This window comes from Podarcis muralis, chromosome 2, assembly GCF_964188315.1.
Source record: "Podarcis muralis chromosome 2, rPodMur119.hap1.1, whole genome shotgun sequence".
NCBI lineage: Eukaryota > Metazoa > Chordata > Lepidosauria > Squamata > Lacertidae > Podarcis > Podarcis muralis.
The window spans coordinates 16,196,219-16,214,041 of record NC_135656.1 but is presented as its reverse complement, the minus strand read 5'-3'; the positions used below and the strand labels follow the sequence as shown (position 1 = coordinate 16,214,041).

Sequence of the window (17,823 nt, the reverse complement as noted above, 5' to 3'; positions counted from 1 at the left end):
TGGGATGGATTGGATGCGTCTTTCAAGGGAAGAACTGCTTTTGCTGTATTTGTGAGTGAGGATTGAGTCTGTTTATATCTAATTATGTCGAATTTCCACGGAGATAGGGAGTCGGCTGGTGTTTGCCTCTGGTCTGATCTTTGTCAATTATTTCCCAAGATTGGAGGTAGGTTAATCTCAGCCATTGTCTGGAGGTAGCGTGGCCGACGGGCCACTGGGTTTTGTTCTTGTATAGGGTTCAAATTATAGGAAGCCTGGTCCTTTTTATGGGCGTCCACATTGATTTCCTTGTTTATATCTCTCCCAGCCAGCTTGGGACAGCTCGGGTGTTAGTCAATTCTATATCTGTTGTGCAATCACAAATGCAGGTAGATGGATTCTGATCCCTTATTGTTTCTGCATAAACCAATTTGTTTCTGAGCTATTTACATTCTCATCAGTTGCAAATGTTGGGATCACTCCCTTGCTTTTCTCCCTAACTACAGTTAGGAAGAAACAATCCCGCACTCTGTTATTGAGGGCACTTTAGACAAATCTAGACATGCCTCTTATTATTTTGTGCACTTGTGAAAGACCAAAGCGAATTTTTAAACATGCTTGTCTCTCATGTTGAAACTGGTAGGTGGTTGGGCAGGAAGGCCCAGTATACCTGAAGCAGCCTCTCCACTCCCGTCGTTCAGCCGGACACTGAGATCCAGCTCCGAGGGCCTTCTGGCGGTTCGCTCACTTTGAGCAGTGAAGGGAACCAGACAGAATGCCTTCTCGGTATTGGTGCCCACCCTGTGGAACGCCTGCCATCAAATGTCAAGGAAATAAACTTTTAGAAGACATCTGAAGGCAGCCCTGTTTAGGGAGGTTTTTAATGTTTGATCTTTTATCGTGTTTTTAATATTCTGTTGGGAGCCATCCAGAGTGGCTGGGGAAACCTGTATGTATATATGAATAAATTGTTGTTGTTGTTGTTGTTGTTATTATTATTATTATTATTATTATTATTATTATTATTATTATTCCTCATTCTCACATTTCAGCCTCTCTGCATTTGTTTTGTGTCTATCCCCACCTGCCTTTTTTAAAAAAATAAAAATAAAATGATGAATGTTTGGGAATGGCTTTTTAAACACATTATAGCCTCTCTTTCCTTTTGACGTATAGTGAGTAAAATATATCTGTTTCACCCACTGAGATTTCATTGACATCTTCCATCTCTGCTTACCAATGAAACTGGCAAAGTCAGGGGCAAACTCAAAATCACCCTTGGCTAAGCTGTTAACTGACTCTAGTGACAGGTCCCATACCCTCCAACATTTATTTGATGAAAATAGGCACATCCTATTAAACAGCAGCAGCAGCAATTGTATTATTGGTTGCCCCAACCACTCTGGGCTGCTTTCAACATACATAAAAACATAATAAAACATAAAACATTTTTTAAAAAATTCCTATACAGGGCTGCCTTCAGATGTCTTCTAAAGGTTGTATAGTTACTTATCTCCTTGGCGTCGGGGTCACATAACTCCATATCCTCCAACATTTCTCTGATGAAAATAGGGACTGAGAAAAGCAGGACATTCCAGGATCAAATCAGAAACCAGGACGTAAATCCAGGACTCTTAGCATAGGGACATGATCCAGACCAAAGAGTTATTATCTTTCTCCCTGCAACACCACCAATTTGGACAGCTGCCACAAAAAATAAAATAAGGTAGCATTCAGTGCAGAGTAGACCTATTAAAATGAATGAACCTCTCTTAGTCACCGTGATTACCATAATTTCAATAGTTCAACTTAGTTAAACACCTGCCAGGGTACTAGGGTGGATGAAATTATTTAAACCTCTCCTTCAAGCCCAGTGGCCTGGTGGGGATGTAAATTGCCCTCTCCTCGGTCATCAGTTAATTTATTTGATGAACCAGGAAAAAGGGATAGCTCCCCTTTTCAACTCTTACATCTGTATGGATCCATACTGAGTTTTGGACCATCTCAGCATTGGCATGCAGCTCTCAAAGGGTTTGCTAAGCATGACTGCAACCTTGGGCCCAAAAGGTTAGTGAGTTATCCCAGTTCACAATCCTAAAAGCACCCAACATAAATAAACTTCGGAATTTTGAACAGTTTACATACTGGTTCACAGTGTACCGGTACTTGAATTTACAGTTTGCACAATCAGTTATTTGAGAAACGAGCCCTTAAACTCAACCTGTTAATCCTTAACATGTCCAAGGACTGAACTGGGGTCAGGTTTGACAATGATACCAAATTTTTCACGTTGGTTAATGCAAAAAGGGGTTGTGAAAAGCTCCAAAAGGATTTCTCCAAACCATAGAACCAGCTCCTAGGGGCCGAGGTCCCACTGACTCCACGAATAAAATATTTGAGGGGGCCAGGAACCCCCATAGGTGATGGGCAATACGATTAAAATGGAGTGTGTCTGTGTACTACTTCTTGTGGTTGGTTATATGGGGAGGGGCATACCTGGCCTTCCCCAATATTTTATTCAAGTTGGCACTCCTGCTCCGAACTGAGCGAATGGGCATTAAAATGGCCAATGAAGTTCAAAGTAATCAAAAGTAGAGTGATTTGGGGGTGATAAATAAAAATAAAATCACGTATAACCTCAGGAATCTGAATTGGTGGTAAGTGACCAGGGATGAGACTTTGCAGCCATAGCAGATAGTTTGGTGAAGAGGTTGACCCAGCTTGTAGCAGCTGTGAGAAAAGGCAAATGATGGAGATGTGTAATGTTATGCTTGGAATGGAGAAAGCAGACAGAGAAATCATAGAATTGTAGAATTAGAAGGGAGCCTGAGGATCATCTAGTCCAACCCCCTACAAGGCAGGAATAAGCAGCTGTCCCGTACAGGGATCGAACCTGCAACCTTGCCATTCTCAGCACCACGCTCTAACCCACTGAGCTTTCCGTGTTCCTCTCATAAGACCAGAACCCCAAAGCCATCCAATGCAGCTGAATGTGGAAAGATTCAGGACAGAATTCGGGGGAACAGTGGCTGTTGCCATGAAAAAATTAACAGCACTCTGATACCATTAGCGCTGATTGTGCAAAGGAATATCTGAGGAACTCCAAAGGAGAATAGAAAGTAACTTATATGCATCCATTTCTGTTTCTCCAGGGTGGCGCTTACTACTTCCTGTTGCAGGTGCTCCTTCCAACTGGACTCTCTTCTGGCAGCAGTTCTATGATCCAACTTAGATTTGTCTGTGTGACGGGTGCCACATGACCAGAGAAAACTGGAACGACCTGGAAAAAGCTGGCTTCTCAGAGCTGAAGCTACGACACATGCATGTCCCTTTAAAATGGCAACCTAATAAGCCGGATACCATAAAAGGTAAAGGTACCCCTGCCCGTACGGGCCAGTCTTGCCAGACTCTAGGGTTGTGCGCCCATCTCACTCTATAGGCCGGGAGCCAGTGCTGTCCGCAGACACTTCCGGGTCACGTGGCCAGCGTGACAAGCTGCATCTGGCGAGCCAGCGCAGCACACGGAACGCCTTTTACCTTCCCGCCAGAGCGGCCCCTATTTATCTACTTGCACCCGGGGGTGCTTTCGAACTGCTAGGTTGGCAGGCGCTGGGACCGAACGACGGGAGCGCACCCCACCGCGGGGATTCGAACCGCCGACCATGCGATCGGCAAGCCCTAGGCACTGAGGTTTTACCCACAGCGCCACCCACGTCCCTCCGCATATCATAGGTTATGCTGTAAAGTAGCTTGGAAATAGGGGACGCGGGTGGCGCTGTGGGTAAAAGCCTCAGTGCCTAGGGCTTGCCGATCGAAAGGTCGGCGGTTCGAATCCCCGCGGCGGGGTGCGCTCCCACTGCTCGGTCCCAGCGCCTGCCAACCTAGCAGTTCGAAAGCACCCCTGGGTGCAAGTAGATAAATAGGGACCGCTTACTAGCGGGAAGGTAAACGGCGTTTCCGTGTGCGGCTCTGGCTCGCCAGAGCAGCGATGTCACGCTGGCCACGTGACCCGGAAGTGTCTCCGGACAGCGCTGGCCCCTGGCCTCTTAAGTGAGATGGGCGCACAACCCTAGAGTCTGTCAACACTGGCCCGTACGGGCAGGGGTACCTTTACCTTTTTAGCTTGGAAATAAATTACTGAACAAAATCTCCATGCAGGTGTCTCTGGGTTGGGGTGTAAAACCTAACAGTAAGAATTATAGGACAACCCATCACTATGTCACCTATGGCCTGTGAACCTCTTGTGCAATTTGTTATTGGATGCACACACATGTATGTTATCGCCAATCCATTTTTTATTTCTGCTTGACAGACTGTCCAGCTACCTTCATTTTCCACATTCCAGCTGCTCCCATGCAGATGTGAATGTTGCTATAACACATAGCTTGGGCTTGCCTCATTCACTTCCACATGAGCATGCATGAACTCCCAATACTATTCTCCCTGGAAGAATAGTATTGATCCCCATGGAGGTTGGGATATCAGAAGAAGAAGAGTTTGGACTTGATATCCCGCCTTTCACTCCCCTTAAGGAGTCTCCAAGGGGCTAACAATCTCCTTTTCCTTCCTCCCCCACAACAAACACTCTGTAAGGTGAGTGAGGCTGAGAGACTTCAGAGAAGTGTGACTAGTCCAAGGTCACCCAGCAGCTGCATGTGGAAGAGCAGGGAAGCGAACCCAGTTCACCAGATTACGGGTCCACCACTCTTAACCACTACACCACACCATTGTCGATTGCCTTAAGCAGAATTTCCTCTTAATTTGGAAGATGATTGAGAAGTTCCTATCGCAGGTGCTGAGGCCTTTCCTGAAACCCACAGAGTCCCTTCCCTGCACTTAAAGCCTACACAACACATAACAGTGGTGGTGCCCTAAACTATAACTTGTTTAGCTTATACGTAAATCCGGCATTTAGGACCGCGGAGTACTTCTGCAATAAAGTGTTAGAATACTCCCTAAATGAGATTATTTCCGTCTTAAAGACAGCAAATACAGTTTTTAAGTTCCTTCTGACAGGGGCAAGGTTATTGGTGAGTGTGTGTGTGTGTGTGTGTGTGTGTGTGTGTGTGTGTGTTTGTTTAGTTTATAAAAAATATCCCTCTCCACCCTTTGAGATCTTGCAGCCAGTGTGGTCACTGCCAAGGGCTCTGGCACAGCGTGTTCTCCCTAACAGAGAGCACGTGTTGCGGTTGGGGATACAAGCCGCCCTGTTGTTGCTGGGCAGATTTGGATAACCCAAGCCATAATCGGTTAAATTGGGTTGCTGGGGAGTTTTGATTGTGGCCAATTCGGAGGACGGGTTAGAGTCTTTAAATACAGGACGCCCAACGCTGGGCGCTTTCTCTTCTCCTCTGACTTTGCTGTTTTCTGCCCTCTTGCTAACATGGAAGCAACATGCCTAGTTATCCTGCTCAGGTTCTGCGTCCAGATATTAGCCTTCCCTGTTTACTTGCTGTGGTATCTGGGTATCTGGGAACCCCTTTGCAAGAAGTTATTCCCCTACTGCATGTCTGTGGCGTCCAGCTGTTATAACAAGTGCATGTCTGACAAGAAAAAGGAAATGTTCAGCAACCTGAAGGACTTTGCCAGTCCTACGGGAGCCCTCACACTGTTGGAGATTGGTGCGGGAACTGGCACCAACTTTCAGTTCTACCCCGCGGGATGCAAAATCATATGCACTGATCCGAACCCCAACTTCCAGAAGTTTTACAACAAGAGCCTGGCTGAAAATCCACACGTGGAGGTGGAATGCTGTTTGGTGGCTCTGGCTGAGGACCTGCACCAGGTACCAGCTGCATCGGTGGATGTGGTGGTTTCAACGCTGGTGCTATGCTCTGTGAAGAGCCCAGAGCAAGTTATGAAAGAAGTTCTGCGGGTGCTGAGACCGGTAAGTAGCTCACGCCGTAGGAAGAACAAGGACAATTCAGTAAATGCAGGGGCATGCTGTATTCTCGGGTGTTAGTCAATTCTATTTCCATTGGGGAATCACAAATGCAGGTAGATGGATTCAGATCCCTGGTTGTTTCTGCGTAAACCAATTTGCTTCTGAGCTATTTGCATTCTCATAAGTTGCAAACGTTGGAATCACTCGCTTGCTTTTCTCTCTTAACTACAGTTAGGAAGAAACAATCCCACACTCTGTGTTACTGAGAGTACCTTAGACAGATCTAAACATGCCTCTTAATATTTTGTCCATTGTTGTTGCGCACTTGTGAAATGCCAAAGAAAATTTTTAAACATGCTTGTCTCTGATGTTGAAAGTGGAAGGTGGTTGGGCAGGAACGCCCAGTATACCTGAAGCAGCCTCTCCACTCCTGTCGTTCAGCCCAGACACTTAGATCCAGCTCCGAGGGCCTTCTGGCGGTTCCCTCACTGTGAGCAGACAGAGGGCCTTCTTGGTAGTGGCATCCACCCTGTGGAACACCCTGCCATCAGATGTCAAGGAAATAAACTCTTAGAAGACATCTCAAGGCAGCCCTGTTTGGGGATGTTTTTAATGTTTGATCTTTTATCGTGTTTTTAATATTCTGTTGGGAGCCATCCAGAGTAGCTGGGGAAACCTGTATGTATGTATGAATAAATAAATTATTATTATTATTATTCCTCATTCTCACATTTCAGCCTCTCTGCATTTGTTTTGTGTCTATCCCCACCTGCCTTTTAAAAAAAAAAAATAGAATGATGCATGTTTGGGAATGGCTTTTTAAACACATTATAGCCTCTCTTTCCTTTTGAGGTATAGTGAGTAAAATGTATCTGTTTCACCCACTGAGATTTCCTTGACATCTTCCATCTCTGCTTACCAATGAAACTGGCAAAGTCGGGGGCAAACTCAAAATCACGCTTGGCTGAGCTGTTAACTGACTCTAGTGACAGATCCCATACCTTCCAACGTTTATTTGATGAAAATAGGGACATCCTATTAAGCAACAACAGCAGCAATTGTATTATTGGTTGTGTTAAATAGTGGGTAGACATGGCAGACGACACAGCGATTTCTCCAAAGCAGCTCTTTATTTTGTAAGCTGGAACAGAAAACTGAACAGCAAACAGCTCAGCCGGCCTGCTTTTACAGGCAGCCAGCAGTTAGCATCTTAGCAACAAAAACCCATGGTTTCCTGCCTAAAATAGCTGACGTGGACCTGAGTGAAAACTATCTACAGTATCCCCCTGCTGGCCCAGGGTGAGAACTTCAGTACATAACAGGTTGCCCCAACCACTCTGGTTTGCTTTCAACATACATAAAAACATAATAAAACATAAAACATTTTTTTAAAATCCCTATACAAGGCTGCCTTCAGATGTTTTCTAAAGGTTGTATAGTTACTTATCTCCTTGGCTTGGGGGTCACATAACCACATCCTCCAACCTTTCTCTGATGAAAATAGGGACTGAGGAAAAGCAGGACATTCCAGGATCAAATCAGAAACCGGGACGTAAATCCAGGACTCTTAGCATAGGGACATAATCCAGCCCCAACAGTTATTATCTTTCTCCCTGCAACACCACCAATTTGGACAGCTGCCACAAAAAGTGAAATAAGGTAGCATTAAGTGCAGAGTAGACCTATTAAAATGAATGAACCTCTCTTAGTCACCGTGATTACCATAATTTCAATAGGTCTACTTAGTTAAACACCTGCCAGGGTACTAGGGTAGATGAAGTTATTTAAACCTCTCCTTCAAGCCCAGTGGCCTGGTGGGGATGTAAATTGCCCTCTCCTCGGTCATCAGTTAATTTATTTGATGAACCAGGAAAAAGGGATAGCTCCCCTTTTCAACTCTTACATCTGTATGGATCCATACTGAGTTTTGGACCATCTCAGCATTGGCATGCAGCTCTCAAAGGGTTTGCTAAGCATGACTGCAACCTTGGGCCCAAAAGGTTAGTGAGTTATCCCAGTTCACAATCCTAAAAGCACCCAACATAAATAAACTTCGGAATTTTGAACAGTTTACATACCAGTTCACAGTGTACCGGTACTTGAATTTACAGTTTGCACAATCAGTTATTTGAGAAACGAGACCTTAAACTCAACCTGTTGATCATGAACATGTCCAAGGACTGAACTGGGGTCAAGTTTGACAATGATACCAAATTTTTCACGTTGGTTAATGCAAAAAGGGGTTGTGAAAAGCTCCAAAAGGATTTCTCCAAACCATAGGACCAACTCCTAGGGGCCGAGGTCCCACTGACCCCACGAATAAAACATTTGAGGGGGCCAGGAACCCCCATAGGTGATGGGCAATACGATTAAAATGGAGTGTGTCTGTGTACTACTTCTTGTGGTTGATTATATGGGGAGGGGCATACCTGGCCTTCCCCAATATATTATTCAAGTTGGCACTCCTGCTCCAAACTGAGCGAATGGGCATTAAAATGGCCAATGAAGTTCAAAGTAATCAAAAGTAGAGTGATTTGGGGGTGATAAATAAAAATAAAATCACGTATAACCTCAGGAATCTGAATTGGTGGTAAGTGACCAGGGATGAGACTTTGCAGCCATAGCAGATAGTTTGGTGAAGAGGTTGACCCAGCTTGTAGCAGCTGTGAGAAAAGGCAAATGATGGAGATGTGTAATGTTATGCTTGGAATGGAGAAAGCAGACAGAGAAATCATAGAATTGTAGAATTAGAAGGGAGCCTGAGGATCATCTAGTCCAACCCCCTACAAGGCAGGAATAAGCAGCTGTCCCGTACAGGGATCGAACCTGCAACCTTGCCATTCTCAGCACCACGCTCTAACCCACTGAGCTTTCCGTGTTCCTCTCATAAGACCAGAACCCCAAAGCCATCCAATGCAGCTGAATGTGGAAAGATTCAGGACAGAATTCGGGGGAACAGTGGCTGTTGCCATGAAAAAATTAACAGCACTCTGATACCATTAGCGCTGATTGTGCAAAGGAATATCTGAGGAACTCCAAAGGAGAATAGAAAGTAACTTATATGCATCCATTTCTGTTTCTCCAGGGTGGCGCTTACTACTTCCTGTTGCAGGTGCTCCTTCCAACTGGACTCTCTTCTGGCAGCAGTTCTATGATCCAACTTAGATTTGTCTGTGTGACGGGTGCCACATGACCAGAGAAAACTGGAACGACCTGGAAAAAGCTGGCTTCTCAGAGCTGAAGCTACGACACATGCATGTCCCTTTAAAATGGCAACCTAATAAGCCGGATACCATAAAAGGTAAAGGTACCCCTGCCCGTACGGGCCAGTCTTGCCAGACTCTAGGGTTGTGCGCCCATCTCACTCTATAGGCCGGGAGCCAGTGCTGTCCGCAGACACTTCCGGGTCACGTGGCCAGCGTGACAAGCTGCATCTGGCGAGCCAGCGCAGCACACGGAACGCCTTTTACCTTCCCGCCAGAGCGGCCCCTATTTATCTACTTGCACCCGGGGGTGCTTTCGAACTGCTAGGTTGGCAGGCGCTGGGACCGAACGACGGGAGCGCACCCCACCGCGGGGATTCGAACCGCCGACCATGCGATCGGCAAGCCCTAGGCACTGAGGTTTTACCCACAGCGCCACCCACGTCCCTCCGCATATCATAGGTTATGCTGTAAAGTAGCTTGGAAATAGGGGACGCGGGTGGCGCTGTGGGTAAAAGCCTCAGTGCCTAGGGCTTGCCGATCGAAAGGTCGGCGGTTCGAATCCCCGCGGCGGGGTGCGCTCCCGCTGCTCGGTCCCAGCGCCTGCCAACCTAGCAGTTCGAAAGCACCCCTGGGTGCAAGTAGATAAATAGGGACCGCTTACTAGCGGGAAGGTAAACGGCGTTTCCGTGTGCGGCTCTGGCTCGCCAGAGCAGCGATGTCACGCTGGCCACGTGACCCGGAAGTGTCTCCGGACAGCGCTGGCCCCTGGCCTCTTAAGTGAGATGGGCGCACAACCCTAGAGTCTGTCAACACTGGCCCGTACGGGCAGGGGTACCTTTACCTTTTTAGCTTGGAAATAAATTACTGAACAAAATCTCCATGCAGGTGTCTCTGGGTTGGGGTGTAAAACCTAACAGTAAGAATTATAGGACAACCCATCACTATGTCACCTATGGCCTGTGAACCTCTTGTGCAATTTGTTATTGGATGCACACACATGTATGTTATCGCCAATCCATTTTTTATTTCTGCTTGACAGACTGTCCAGCTACCTTCATTTTCCACATTCCAGCTGCTCCCATGCAGATGTGAATGTTGCTATAACACATAGCTTGGGCTTGCCTCATTCACTTCCACATGAGCATGCATGAACTCCCAATACTATTCTCCCTGGAAGAATAGTATTGATCCCCATGGAGGTTGGGATATCAGAAGAAGAAGAGTTTGGACTTGATATCCCGCCTTTCACTCCCCTTAAGGAGTCTCCAAGGGGCTAACAATCTCCTTTTCCTTCCTCCCCCACAACAAACACTCTGTAAGGTGAGTGAGGCTGAGAGACTTCAGAGAAGTGTGACTAGTCCAAGGTCACCCAGCAGCTGCATGTGGAAGAGCAGGGAAGCGAACCCAGTTCACCAGATTACGGGTCCACCACTCTTAACCACTACACCACACCATTGTCGATTGCCTTAAGCAGAATTTCCTCTTAATTTGGAAGATGATTGAGAAGTTCCTATCGCAGGTGCTGAGGCCTTTCCTGAAACCCACAGAGTCCCTTCCCTGCACTTAAAGCCTACACAACACATAACAGTGGTGGTGCCCTAAACTATAACTTGTTTAGCTTATACGTAAATCCGGCATTTAGGACCGCGGAGTACTTCTGCAATAAAGTGTTAGAATACTCCCTAAATGAGATTATTTCCGTCTTAAAGACAGCAAATACAGTTTTTAAGTTCCTTCTGACAGGGGCAAGGTTATTGGTGAGTGTGTGTGTGTGTGTGTGTGTGTGTGTGTGTTTAGTTTATAAAAAATATCCCTCTCCACCCTTTGAGATCTTGCAGCCAGTGTGGTCACTGCCAAGGGCTCTGGCACAGCGTGTTCTCCCTAACAGAGAGCACGTGTTGCGGTTGGGGATACAAGCCGCCCTGTTGTTGCTGGGCAGATTTGGATAACCCAAGCCATAATCGGTTAAATTGGGTTGCTGGGGAGTTTTGATTGTGGCCAATTCGGAGGACGGGTTAGAGTCTTTAAATACAGGACGCCCAACGCTGGGCGCTTTCTCTTCTCCTCTGACTTTGCTGTTTTCTGCCCTCTTGCTAACATGGAAGCAACATGCCTAGTTATCCTGCTCAGGTTCTGCGTCCAGATATTAGCCTTCCCTGTTTACTTGCTGTGGTATCTGGGTATCTGGGAACCCCTTTGCAAGAAGTTATTCCCCTACTGCATGTCTGTGGCGTCCAGCTGTTATAACAAGTGCATGTCTGACAAGAAAAAGGAAATGTTCAGCAACCTGAAGGACTTTGCCAGTCCTACGGGAGCCCTCACACTGTTGGAGATTGGTGCGGGAACTGGCACCAACTTTCAGTTCTACCCCGCGGGATGCAAAATCATATGCACTGATCCGAACCCCAACTTCCAGAAGTTTTACAACAAGAGCCTGGCTGAAAATCCACACGTGGAGGTGGAATGCTGTTTGGTGGCTCTGGCTGAGGACCTGCACCAGGTACCAGCTGCATCGGTGGATGTGGTGGTTTCAACGCTGGTGCTATGCTCTGTGAAGAGCCCAGAGCAAGTTATGAAAGAAGTTCTGCGGGTGCTGAGACCGGTAAGTAGCTCACGCCGTAGGAAGAACAAGGACAATTCAGTAAATGCAGGGGCATGCTGTATTCTCGGGTGTTAGTCAATTCTATTTCCATTGGGGAATCACAAATGCAGGTAGATGGATTCAGATCCCTGGTTGTTTCTGCGTAAACCAATTTGCTTCTGAGCTATTTGCATTCTCATAAGTTGCAAACGTTGGAATCACTCGCTTGCTTTTCTCTCTTAACTACAGTTAGGAAGAAACAATCCCACACTCTGTGTTACTGAGAGTACCTTAGACAGATCTAAACATGCCTCTTAATATTTTGTCCATTGTTGTTGCGCACTTGTGAAATGCCAAAGAAAATTTTTAAACATGCTTGTCTCTGATGTTGAAAGTGGAAGGTGGTTGGGCAGGAACGCCCAGTATACCTGAAGCAGCCTCTCCACTCCTGTCGTTCAGCCCAGACACTTAGATCCAGCTCCGAGGGCCTTCTGGCGGTTCCCTCACTGTGAGCAGACAGAGGGCCTTCTTGGTAGTGGCATCCACCCTGTGGAACACCCTGCCATCAGATGTCAAGGAAATAAACTCTTAGAAGACATCTCAAGGCAGCCCTGTTTGGGGATGTTTTTAATGTTTGATCTTTTATCGTGTTTTTAATATTCTGTTGGGAGCCATCCAGAGTAGCTGGGGAAACCTGTATGTATGTATGAATAAATAAATTATTATTATTATTATTCCTCATTCTCACATTTCAGCCTCTCTGCATTTGTTTTGTGTCTATCCCCACCTGCCTTTTAAAAAAAAAAAATAGAATGATGCATGTTTGGGAATGGCTTTTTAAACACATTATAGCCTCTCTTTCCTTTTGAGGTATAGTGAGTAAAATGTATCTGTTTCACCCACTGAGATTTCCTTGACATCTTCCATCTCTGCTTACCAATGAAACTGGCAAAGTCGGGGGCAAACTCAAAATCACGCTTGGCTGAGCTGTTAACTGACTCTAGTGACAGATCCCATACCTTCCAACGTTTATTTGATGAAAATAGGGACATCCTATTAAGCAACAACAGCAGCAATTGTATTATTGGTTGTGTTAAATAGTGGGTAGACATGGCAGACGACACAGCGATTTCTCCAAAGCAGCTCTTTATTTTGTAAGCTGGAACAGAAAACTGAACAGCAAACAGCTCAGCCGGCCTGCTTTTACAGGCAGCCAGCAGTTAGCATCTTAGCAACAAAAACCCATGGTTTCCTGCCTAAAATAGCTGACGTGGACCTGAGTGAAAACTATCTACAGTATCCCCCTGCTGGCCCAGGGTGAGAACTTCAGTACATAACAGGTTGCCCCAACCACTCTGGTTTGCTTTCAACATACATAAAAACATAATAAAACATAAAACATTTTTTTAAAATCCCTATACAAGGCTGCCTTCAGATGTTTTCTAAAGGTTGTATAGTTACTTATCTCCTTGGCTTGGGGGTCACATAACCACATCCTCCAACCTTTCTCTGATGAAAATAGGGACTGAGGAAAAGCAGGACATTCCAGGATCAAATCAGAAACCGGGACGTAAATCCAGGACTCTTAGCATAGGGACATAATCCAGCCCCAACAGTTATTATCTTTCTCCCTGCAACACCACCAATTTGGACAGCTGCCACAAAAAGTGAAATAAGGTAGCATTAAGTGCAGCGTAGACCTATTAAAATGAATGAACCTCTCTTAGTCACCGTGATTACCATAATTTCAATAGGTCTACTTAGTTAAACACCTGCCAGGGTACTAGGGTAGATGAAGTTATTTAAACCTCTCCTTCAAGCCCAGTGGCCTGGTGGGGATGTAAATTGCCCTCTCCTCGGTCATCAGTTAATTTATTTGATGAACCAGGAAAAAGGGATAGCTCCCCTTTTCAACTCTTACATCTGTATGGATCCATACTGAGTTTTGGACCATCTCAGCATTGGCATGCAGCTCTCAAAGGGTTTGCTAAGCATGACTGCAACCTTGGGCCCAAAAGGTTAGTGAGTTATCCCAGTTCACAATCCTAAAAGCACCCAACATAAATAAACTTCGGAATTTTGAACAGTTTACATACCAGTTCACAGTGTACCGGTACTTGAATTTACAGTTTGCACAATCAGTTATTTGAGAAACGAGACCTTAAACTCAACCTGTTGATCATGAACATGTCCAAGGACTGAACTGGGGTCAAGTTTGACAATGATACCAAATTTTTCACGTTGGTTAATGCAAAAAGGGGTTGTGAAAAGCTCCAAAAGGATTTCTCCAAACCATAGGACCAACTCCTAGGGGCCGAGGTCCCACTGACCCCACGAATAAAACATTTGAGGGGGCCAGGAACCCCCATAGGTGATGGGCAATACGATTAAAATGGAGTGTGTCTGTGTACTACTTCTTGTGGTTGATTATATGGGGAGGGGCATACCTGGCCTTCCCCAATATATTATTCAAGTTGGCACTCCTGCTCCAAACTAAGCGAATGGGCATTAAAATGGCCAATGAAGTTCAAAGTAATCAAAAGTAGAGTGATTTGGGGGTGATAAATAAAAATAAAATCACGTATAACCTCAGGAATCTGAATTGGTGGTAAGTGACCAGGGATGAGACTTTGCAGCCATAGCAGATAGTTTGGTGAAGAGGTTGACCCAGCTTGTAGCAGCTGTGAGAAAAGGCAAATGATGGAGATGTGTAATGTTATGCTTGGAATGGAGAAAGCAGACAGAGAAATCATAGAATTGTAGAATTAGAAGGGAGCCTGAGGATCATCTAGTCCAACCCCCTACAAGGCAGGAATAAGCAGCTGTCCCGTACAGGGATCGAACCTGCAACCTTGCCATTCTCAGCACCACGCTCTAACCCACTGAGCTTTCCGTGTTCCTCTCATAAGACCAGAACCCCAAAGACATCCAATGCAGCTGAATGTGGAAAGATTCAGGACAGAATTCGGGGGAACAGTGGCTGTTGCCATGAAAAAATTAACAGCACTCTGATACCATTAGCGCTGATTGTGCAAAGGAATATCTGAGGAACTCCAAAGGAGAATAGAAAGTAACTTATATGCATCCATTTCTGTTTCTCCAGGGTGGCGCTTTCTACTTCCTGTTGCAGGTGCTCCTTCCAACTGGACTCTCTTCTGGCAGCAGATCTATGATCCAACTTAGATATGTCTGTGTGACGGGTGCCACATGACCAGAGAAAACTGGAACGACCTGGAAAAAGCTGGCTTCTCAGAGCTGAAGCTACGACACATGCATGTCCCTTTAAAATGGCAACCTAATAAGCCGGATACCATAAAAGGTAAAGGTACCCCTGCCCGTACGGGCCAGTCTTGCCAGACTCTAGGGTTGTGCGCCCATCTCACTCTATAGGCCGGGAGCCAGCGCTGTCCGCAGACACTTCCGGGTCACGTGGCCAGTGTGACAAGCTGCATCTGGCGAGCCAGCGCAGCACACGGAACGCCTTTTACCTTCCCGCCAGAGCGGCCCCTATTTATCTACTTGCACCCGGGGGTGCTTTCGAACTGCTAGGTTGGCAGGCGCTGGGACCGAACGACGGGAGCGCACCCCACCGCGGGGATTCGAACCGCCGACCATGCGATCGGCAAGTCCTAGGCACTGAGGTTTTACCCACAGCGCCACCCGCGTCCCTCCGCATATCATAGGTTATGCTGTAAAGTAGCTTGGAAATAGGGGACGCGGGTGGCGCTGTGGGTGAAAGCCTCAGCGCCTAGGGCTTGCCGATCGAAAGGTCGGCGGTTCGAATCCCCGCGGTGGGGTGCGCTCCCGCTGCTCGGTCCCAGCGCCTGCCAACCTAGCAGTTCGAAAGCACCCCTGGGTGCAAGTAGATAAATAGGGACCGCTTACTAGCGGGAAGGTAAACGGCGTTTCCGTGTGCGGCTCTGGCTCGCCAGAGCAGCGATGTCACGCTGGCCACGTGACCCGGAAGTGTCTCCGGACAGCGCTGGCCCCTGGCCTCTTAAGTGAGATGGGCGCACAACCCTAGAGTCTGTCAAGACTGGCCCGTACGGGCAGGGGTACCTTTACCTTTTTAGCTTGGAAATAAATTACTGAACAAAATCTCCATGCAGGTGTCTCTGGGTTGGGGTGTAAAACCTAACAGTAAGAATTATAGGACAACCCATCACTATGTCACCTATGGCCTGTGAACCTCTTGTGCAATTTGTTATTGGATGCACACACATGTATGTTATCGCCAATCCATTTTTTATTTCTGCTTGACAGACTGTCCAGCTACCTTCATTTTCCACATTCCAGCTGCTCCCATGCAGATGTGAATGTTGCTATAACACATAGCTTGGGCTTGCCTCATTCACTTCCACGTGAGCATGCATGAACTCCCAATACTATTCTCCCTGGAAGCATCTGATCCCCATGGAGGTTGGGATATCAGAAGAAGAAGAGTTTGGACTTGATATCCCGCCTTTCACTCCCCTTAAGGAGTCTCCAAGGGGCTAACAATCTCCTTTTCCTTCCTCCCCCACAACAAACACTCTGTAAGGTGAGTGAGGCTGAGAGACTTCAGAGAAGTGTGACGTCCAAGGTCACCCAGCAGCTGCATGTGGAAGAGCAGGGAAGCGAACCCAGTTCACCAGATTACGGGTCCACCACTCTTAACCACTACACCACACCATTGTTGATTGCCTTAAGCAGAATTTCCTCTTAATTTGGAAGATGTTTGAGAAGTTCCTATCGCAGGTGCTGAGGCCTTTCCTGAAACCCACAGAGTCCCTTCCCTGCACTTAAAGCCTACACAACACAAAACAGTGGTGGTGCCCTAAACTATAACTTGTTTAGCTTATACGTAAATCCGGCTGTCAGGGGTTCAGGAGCAGAGGCGAGGGCAAGGGAGGAAACAGAGAGCGAGGGGGAGGAGTCCGAAGAAAGGATGAGTGATGACGACGACCCGAGATCTCCGAGTCTTTCCAGTGAATCGGAAGATTCACAGAAAGGGGCGCCAGTGGCCAGAGCAAAGGGGGGGGGCCTAGGGGGACACCCCAGGAGGAAGGGACCAGCGGGGGTTCAGAGGGCAGCAGTTGGAAATCGGGGCCAGCGTCCCCACCAGAGCGCAGTGGAGAGGAAGGACGTCAGGGATCGAGCCCTGGCAGCTCGCAGCAGGGAGGAGGGCATGAGTCAGGAGTGACCACGCCCCCATCGGGGAGCGAAGAAACGGTCAAGCGGAAAGTGGAAGGCTGGGCGCGCGCGCCAAGTTCAAATGCACAGGAAGGCGGCGCAGTAAGCAGCCCGGAAAGGGAGCCAGGTCCTAAAGCCCGACGCAAGGAGACAGGAGGGTCCGGGGGGTCAGCGTCAGAGGAGTCCCGGAGGGAGGAGACCACGGGGGGCAGAGGGACCCAGAGAAGGACGGTCAGGCGGAAAAGGTGGAGTAAGGCGAGGATATTAAGTTGGTGTACGAGGGGCGGAGATTCAGACGGAGCTTCGCCGGTCTAGCCATAAGACGTAGAGTTGCACGCAGCAGCTTGGAAATGGAAACTGTAACTCAATAAAGACTTTTATAAAGCGAACGCTGGCTAGCGTGATCCTCTGTGAGCTGGGATCGGGGAGCAGCTCTGACAGTAAGCTCCGTCTCTCATTTCTGTGGGCATCGAAAGCCTAGCGGAGAGGAGAGAAGGCTGGTGCCTACTCGAGAGCTCACGAACGGCAGACAAGATGACGGCCGAACAACAGATAGCGGATCTCAGAGAAGCAGTGACACAACTGAATGCCGAGGTACTTGCATCCAGGAAGAGAGAGGAGGACGCAGCTGCCGCCTACAGAGATCTCCAGGTCAGATTGGAAATGCTTACGAAGCAAGGGCAACTGACACCCAGACCGGAGGGGATTGGGTTGGGGAGACGAGCAGGCGGTCTAGTCTCTCACTTCGATGGGAATTTGCAACAGTACCCCAACTTTAGAGCAGATGTAAAGTGTGCACTGCAACTGCTGGAAAAGGACTTTAGAGATGAGCAAGAGAAGGTGGGGTTTATCATGTCCCATTTGCATGGAAATGCTAAAGCATGGCTGCGCAATTTGTGGAGAGATAAGGATCCGGTGCTCCAAAATGCGGATGCCTTCATTAAAGCGATGGATGGGTGCTTCTTATCAAGCATAGACGTGGATCTTGCCCGGAAGGAGGT

At 47.3% G+C, this 17,823-nt stretch overlaps 2 pseudogenes across 2 annotated transcripts; both read left to right on the top strand.

Moving 5' to 3' along the window:
• Window positions 1-5,285: 5,285 nt before the first annotated feature.
• On the top strand, window positions 5,286-9,535 carry LOC144326889 (thiol S-methyltransferase TMT1A-like; annotated as a pseudogene). Its single transcript, XR_013391773.1, has 2 exons — window positions 5,286-5,866; window positions 8,949-9,535. The product of XR_013391773.1 is annotated as a thiol S-methyltransferase TMT1A-like (transcript).
• Window positions 9,536-10,650: 1,115 nt separating this feature from the next.
• On the top strand, window positions 10,651-15,347 carry LOC114587050 (thiol S-methyltransferase TMT1A-like; annotated as a pseudogene). Its single transcript, XR_013391772.1, has 2 exons — window positions 10,651-11,671; window positions 14,754-15,347. The product of XR_013391772.1 is annotated as a thiol S-methyltransferase TMT1A-like (transcript).
• The last annotated feature ends 2,476 nt before the right edge of the window (window positions 15,348-17,823 follow it).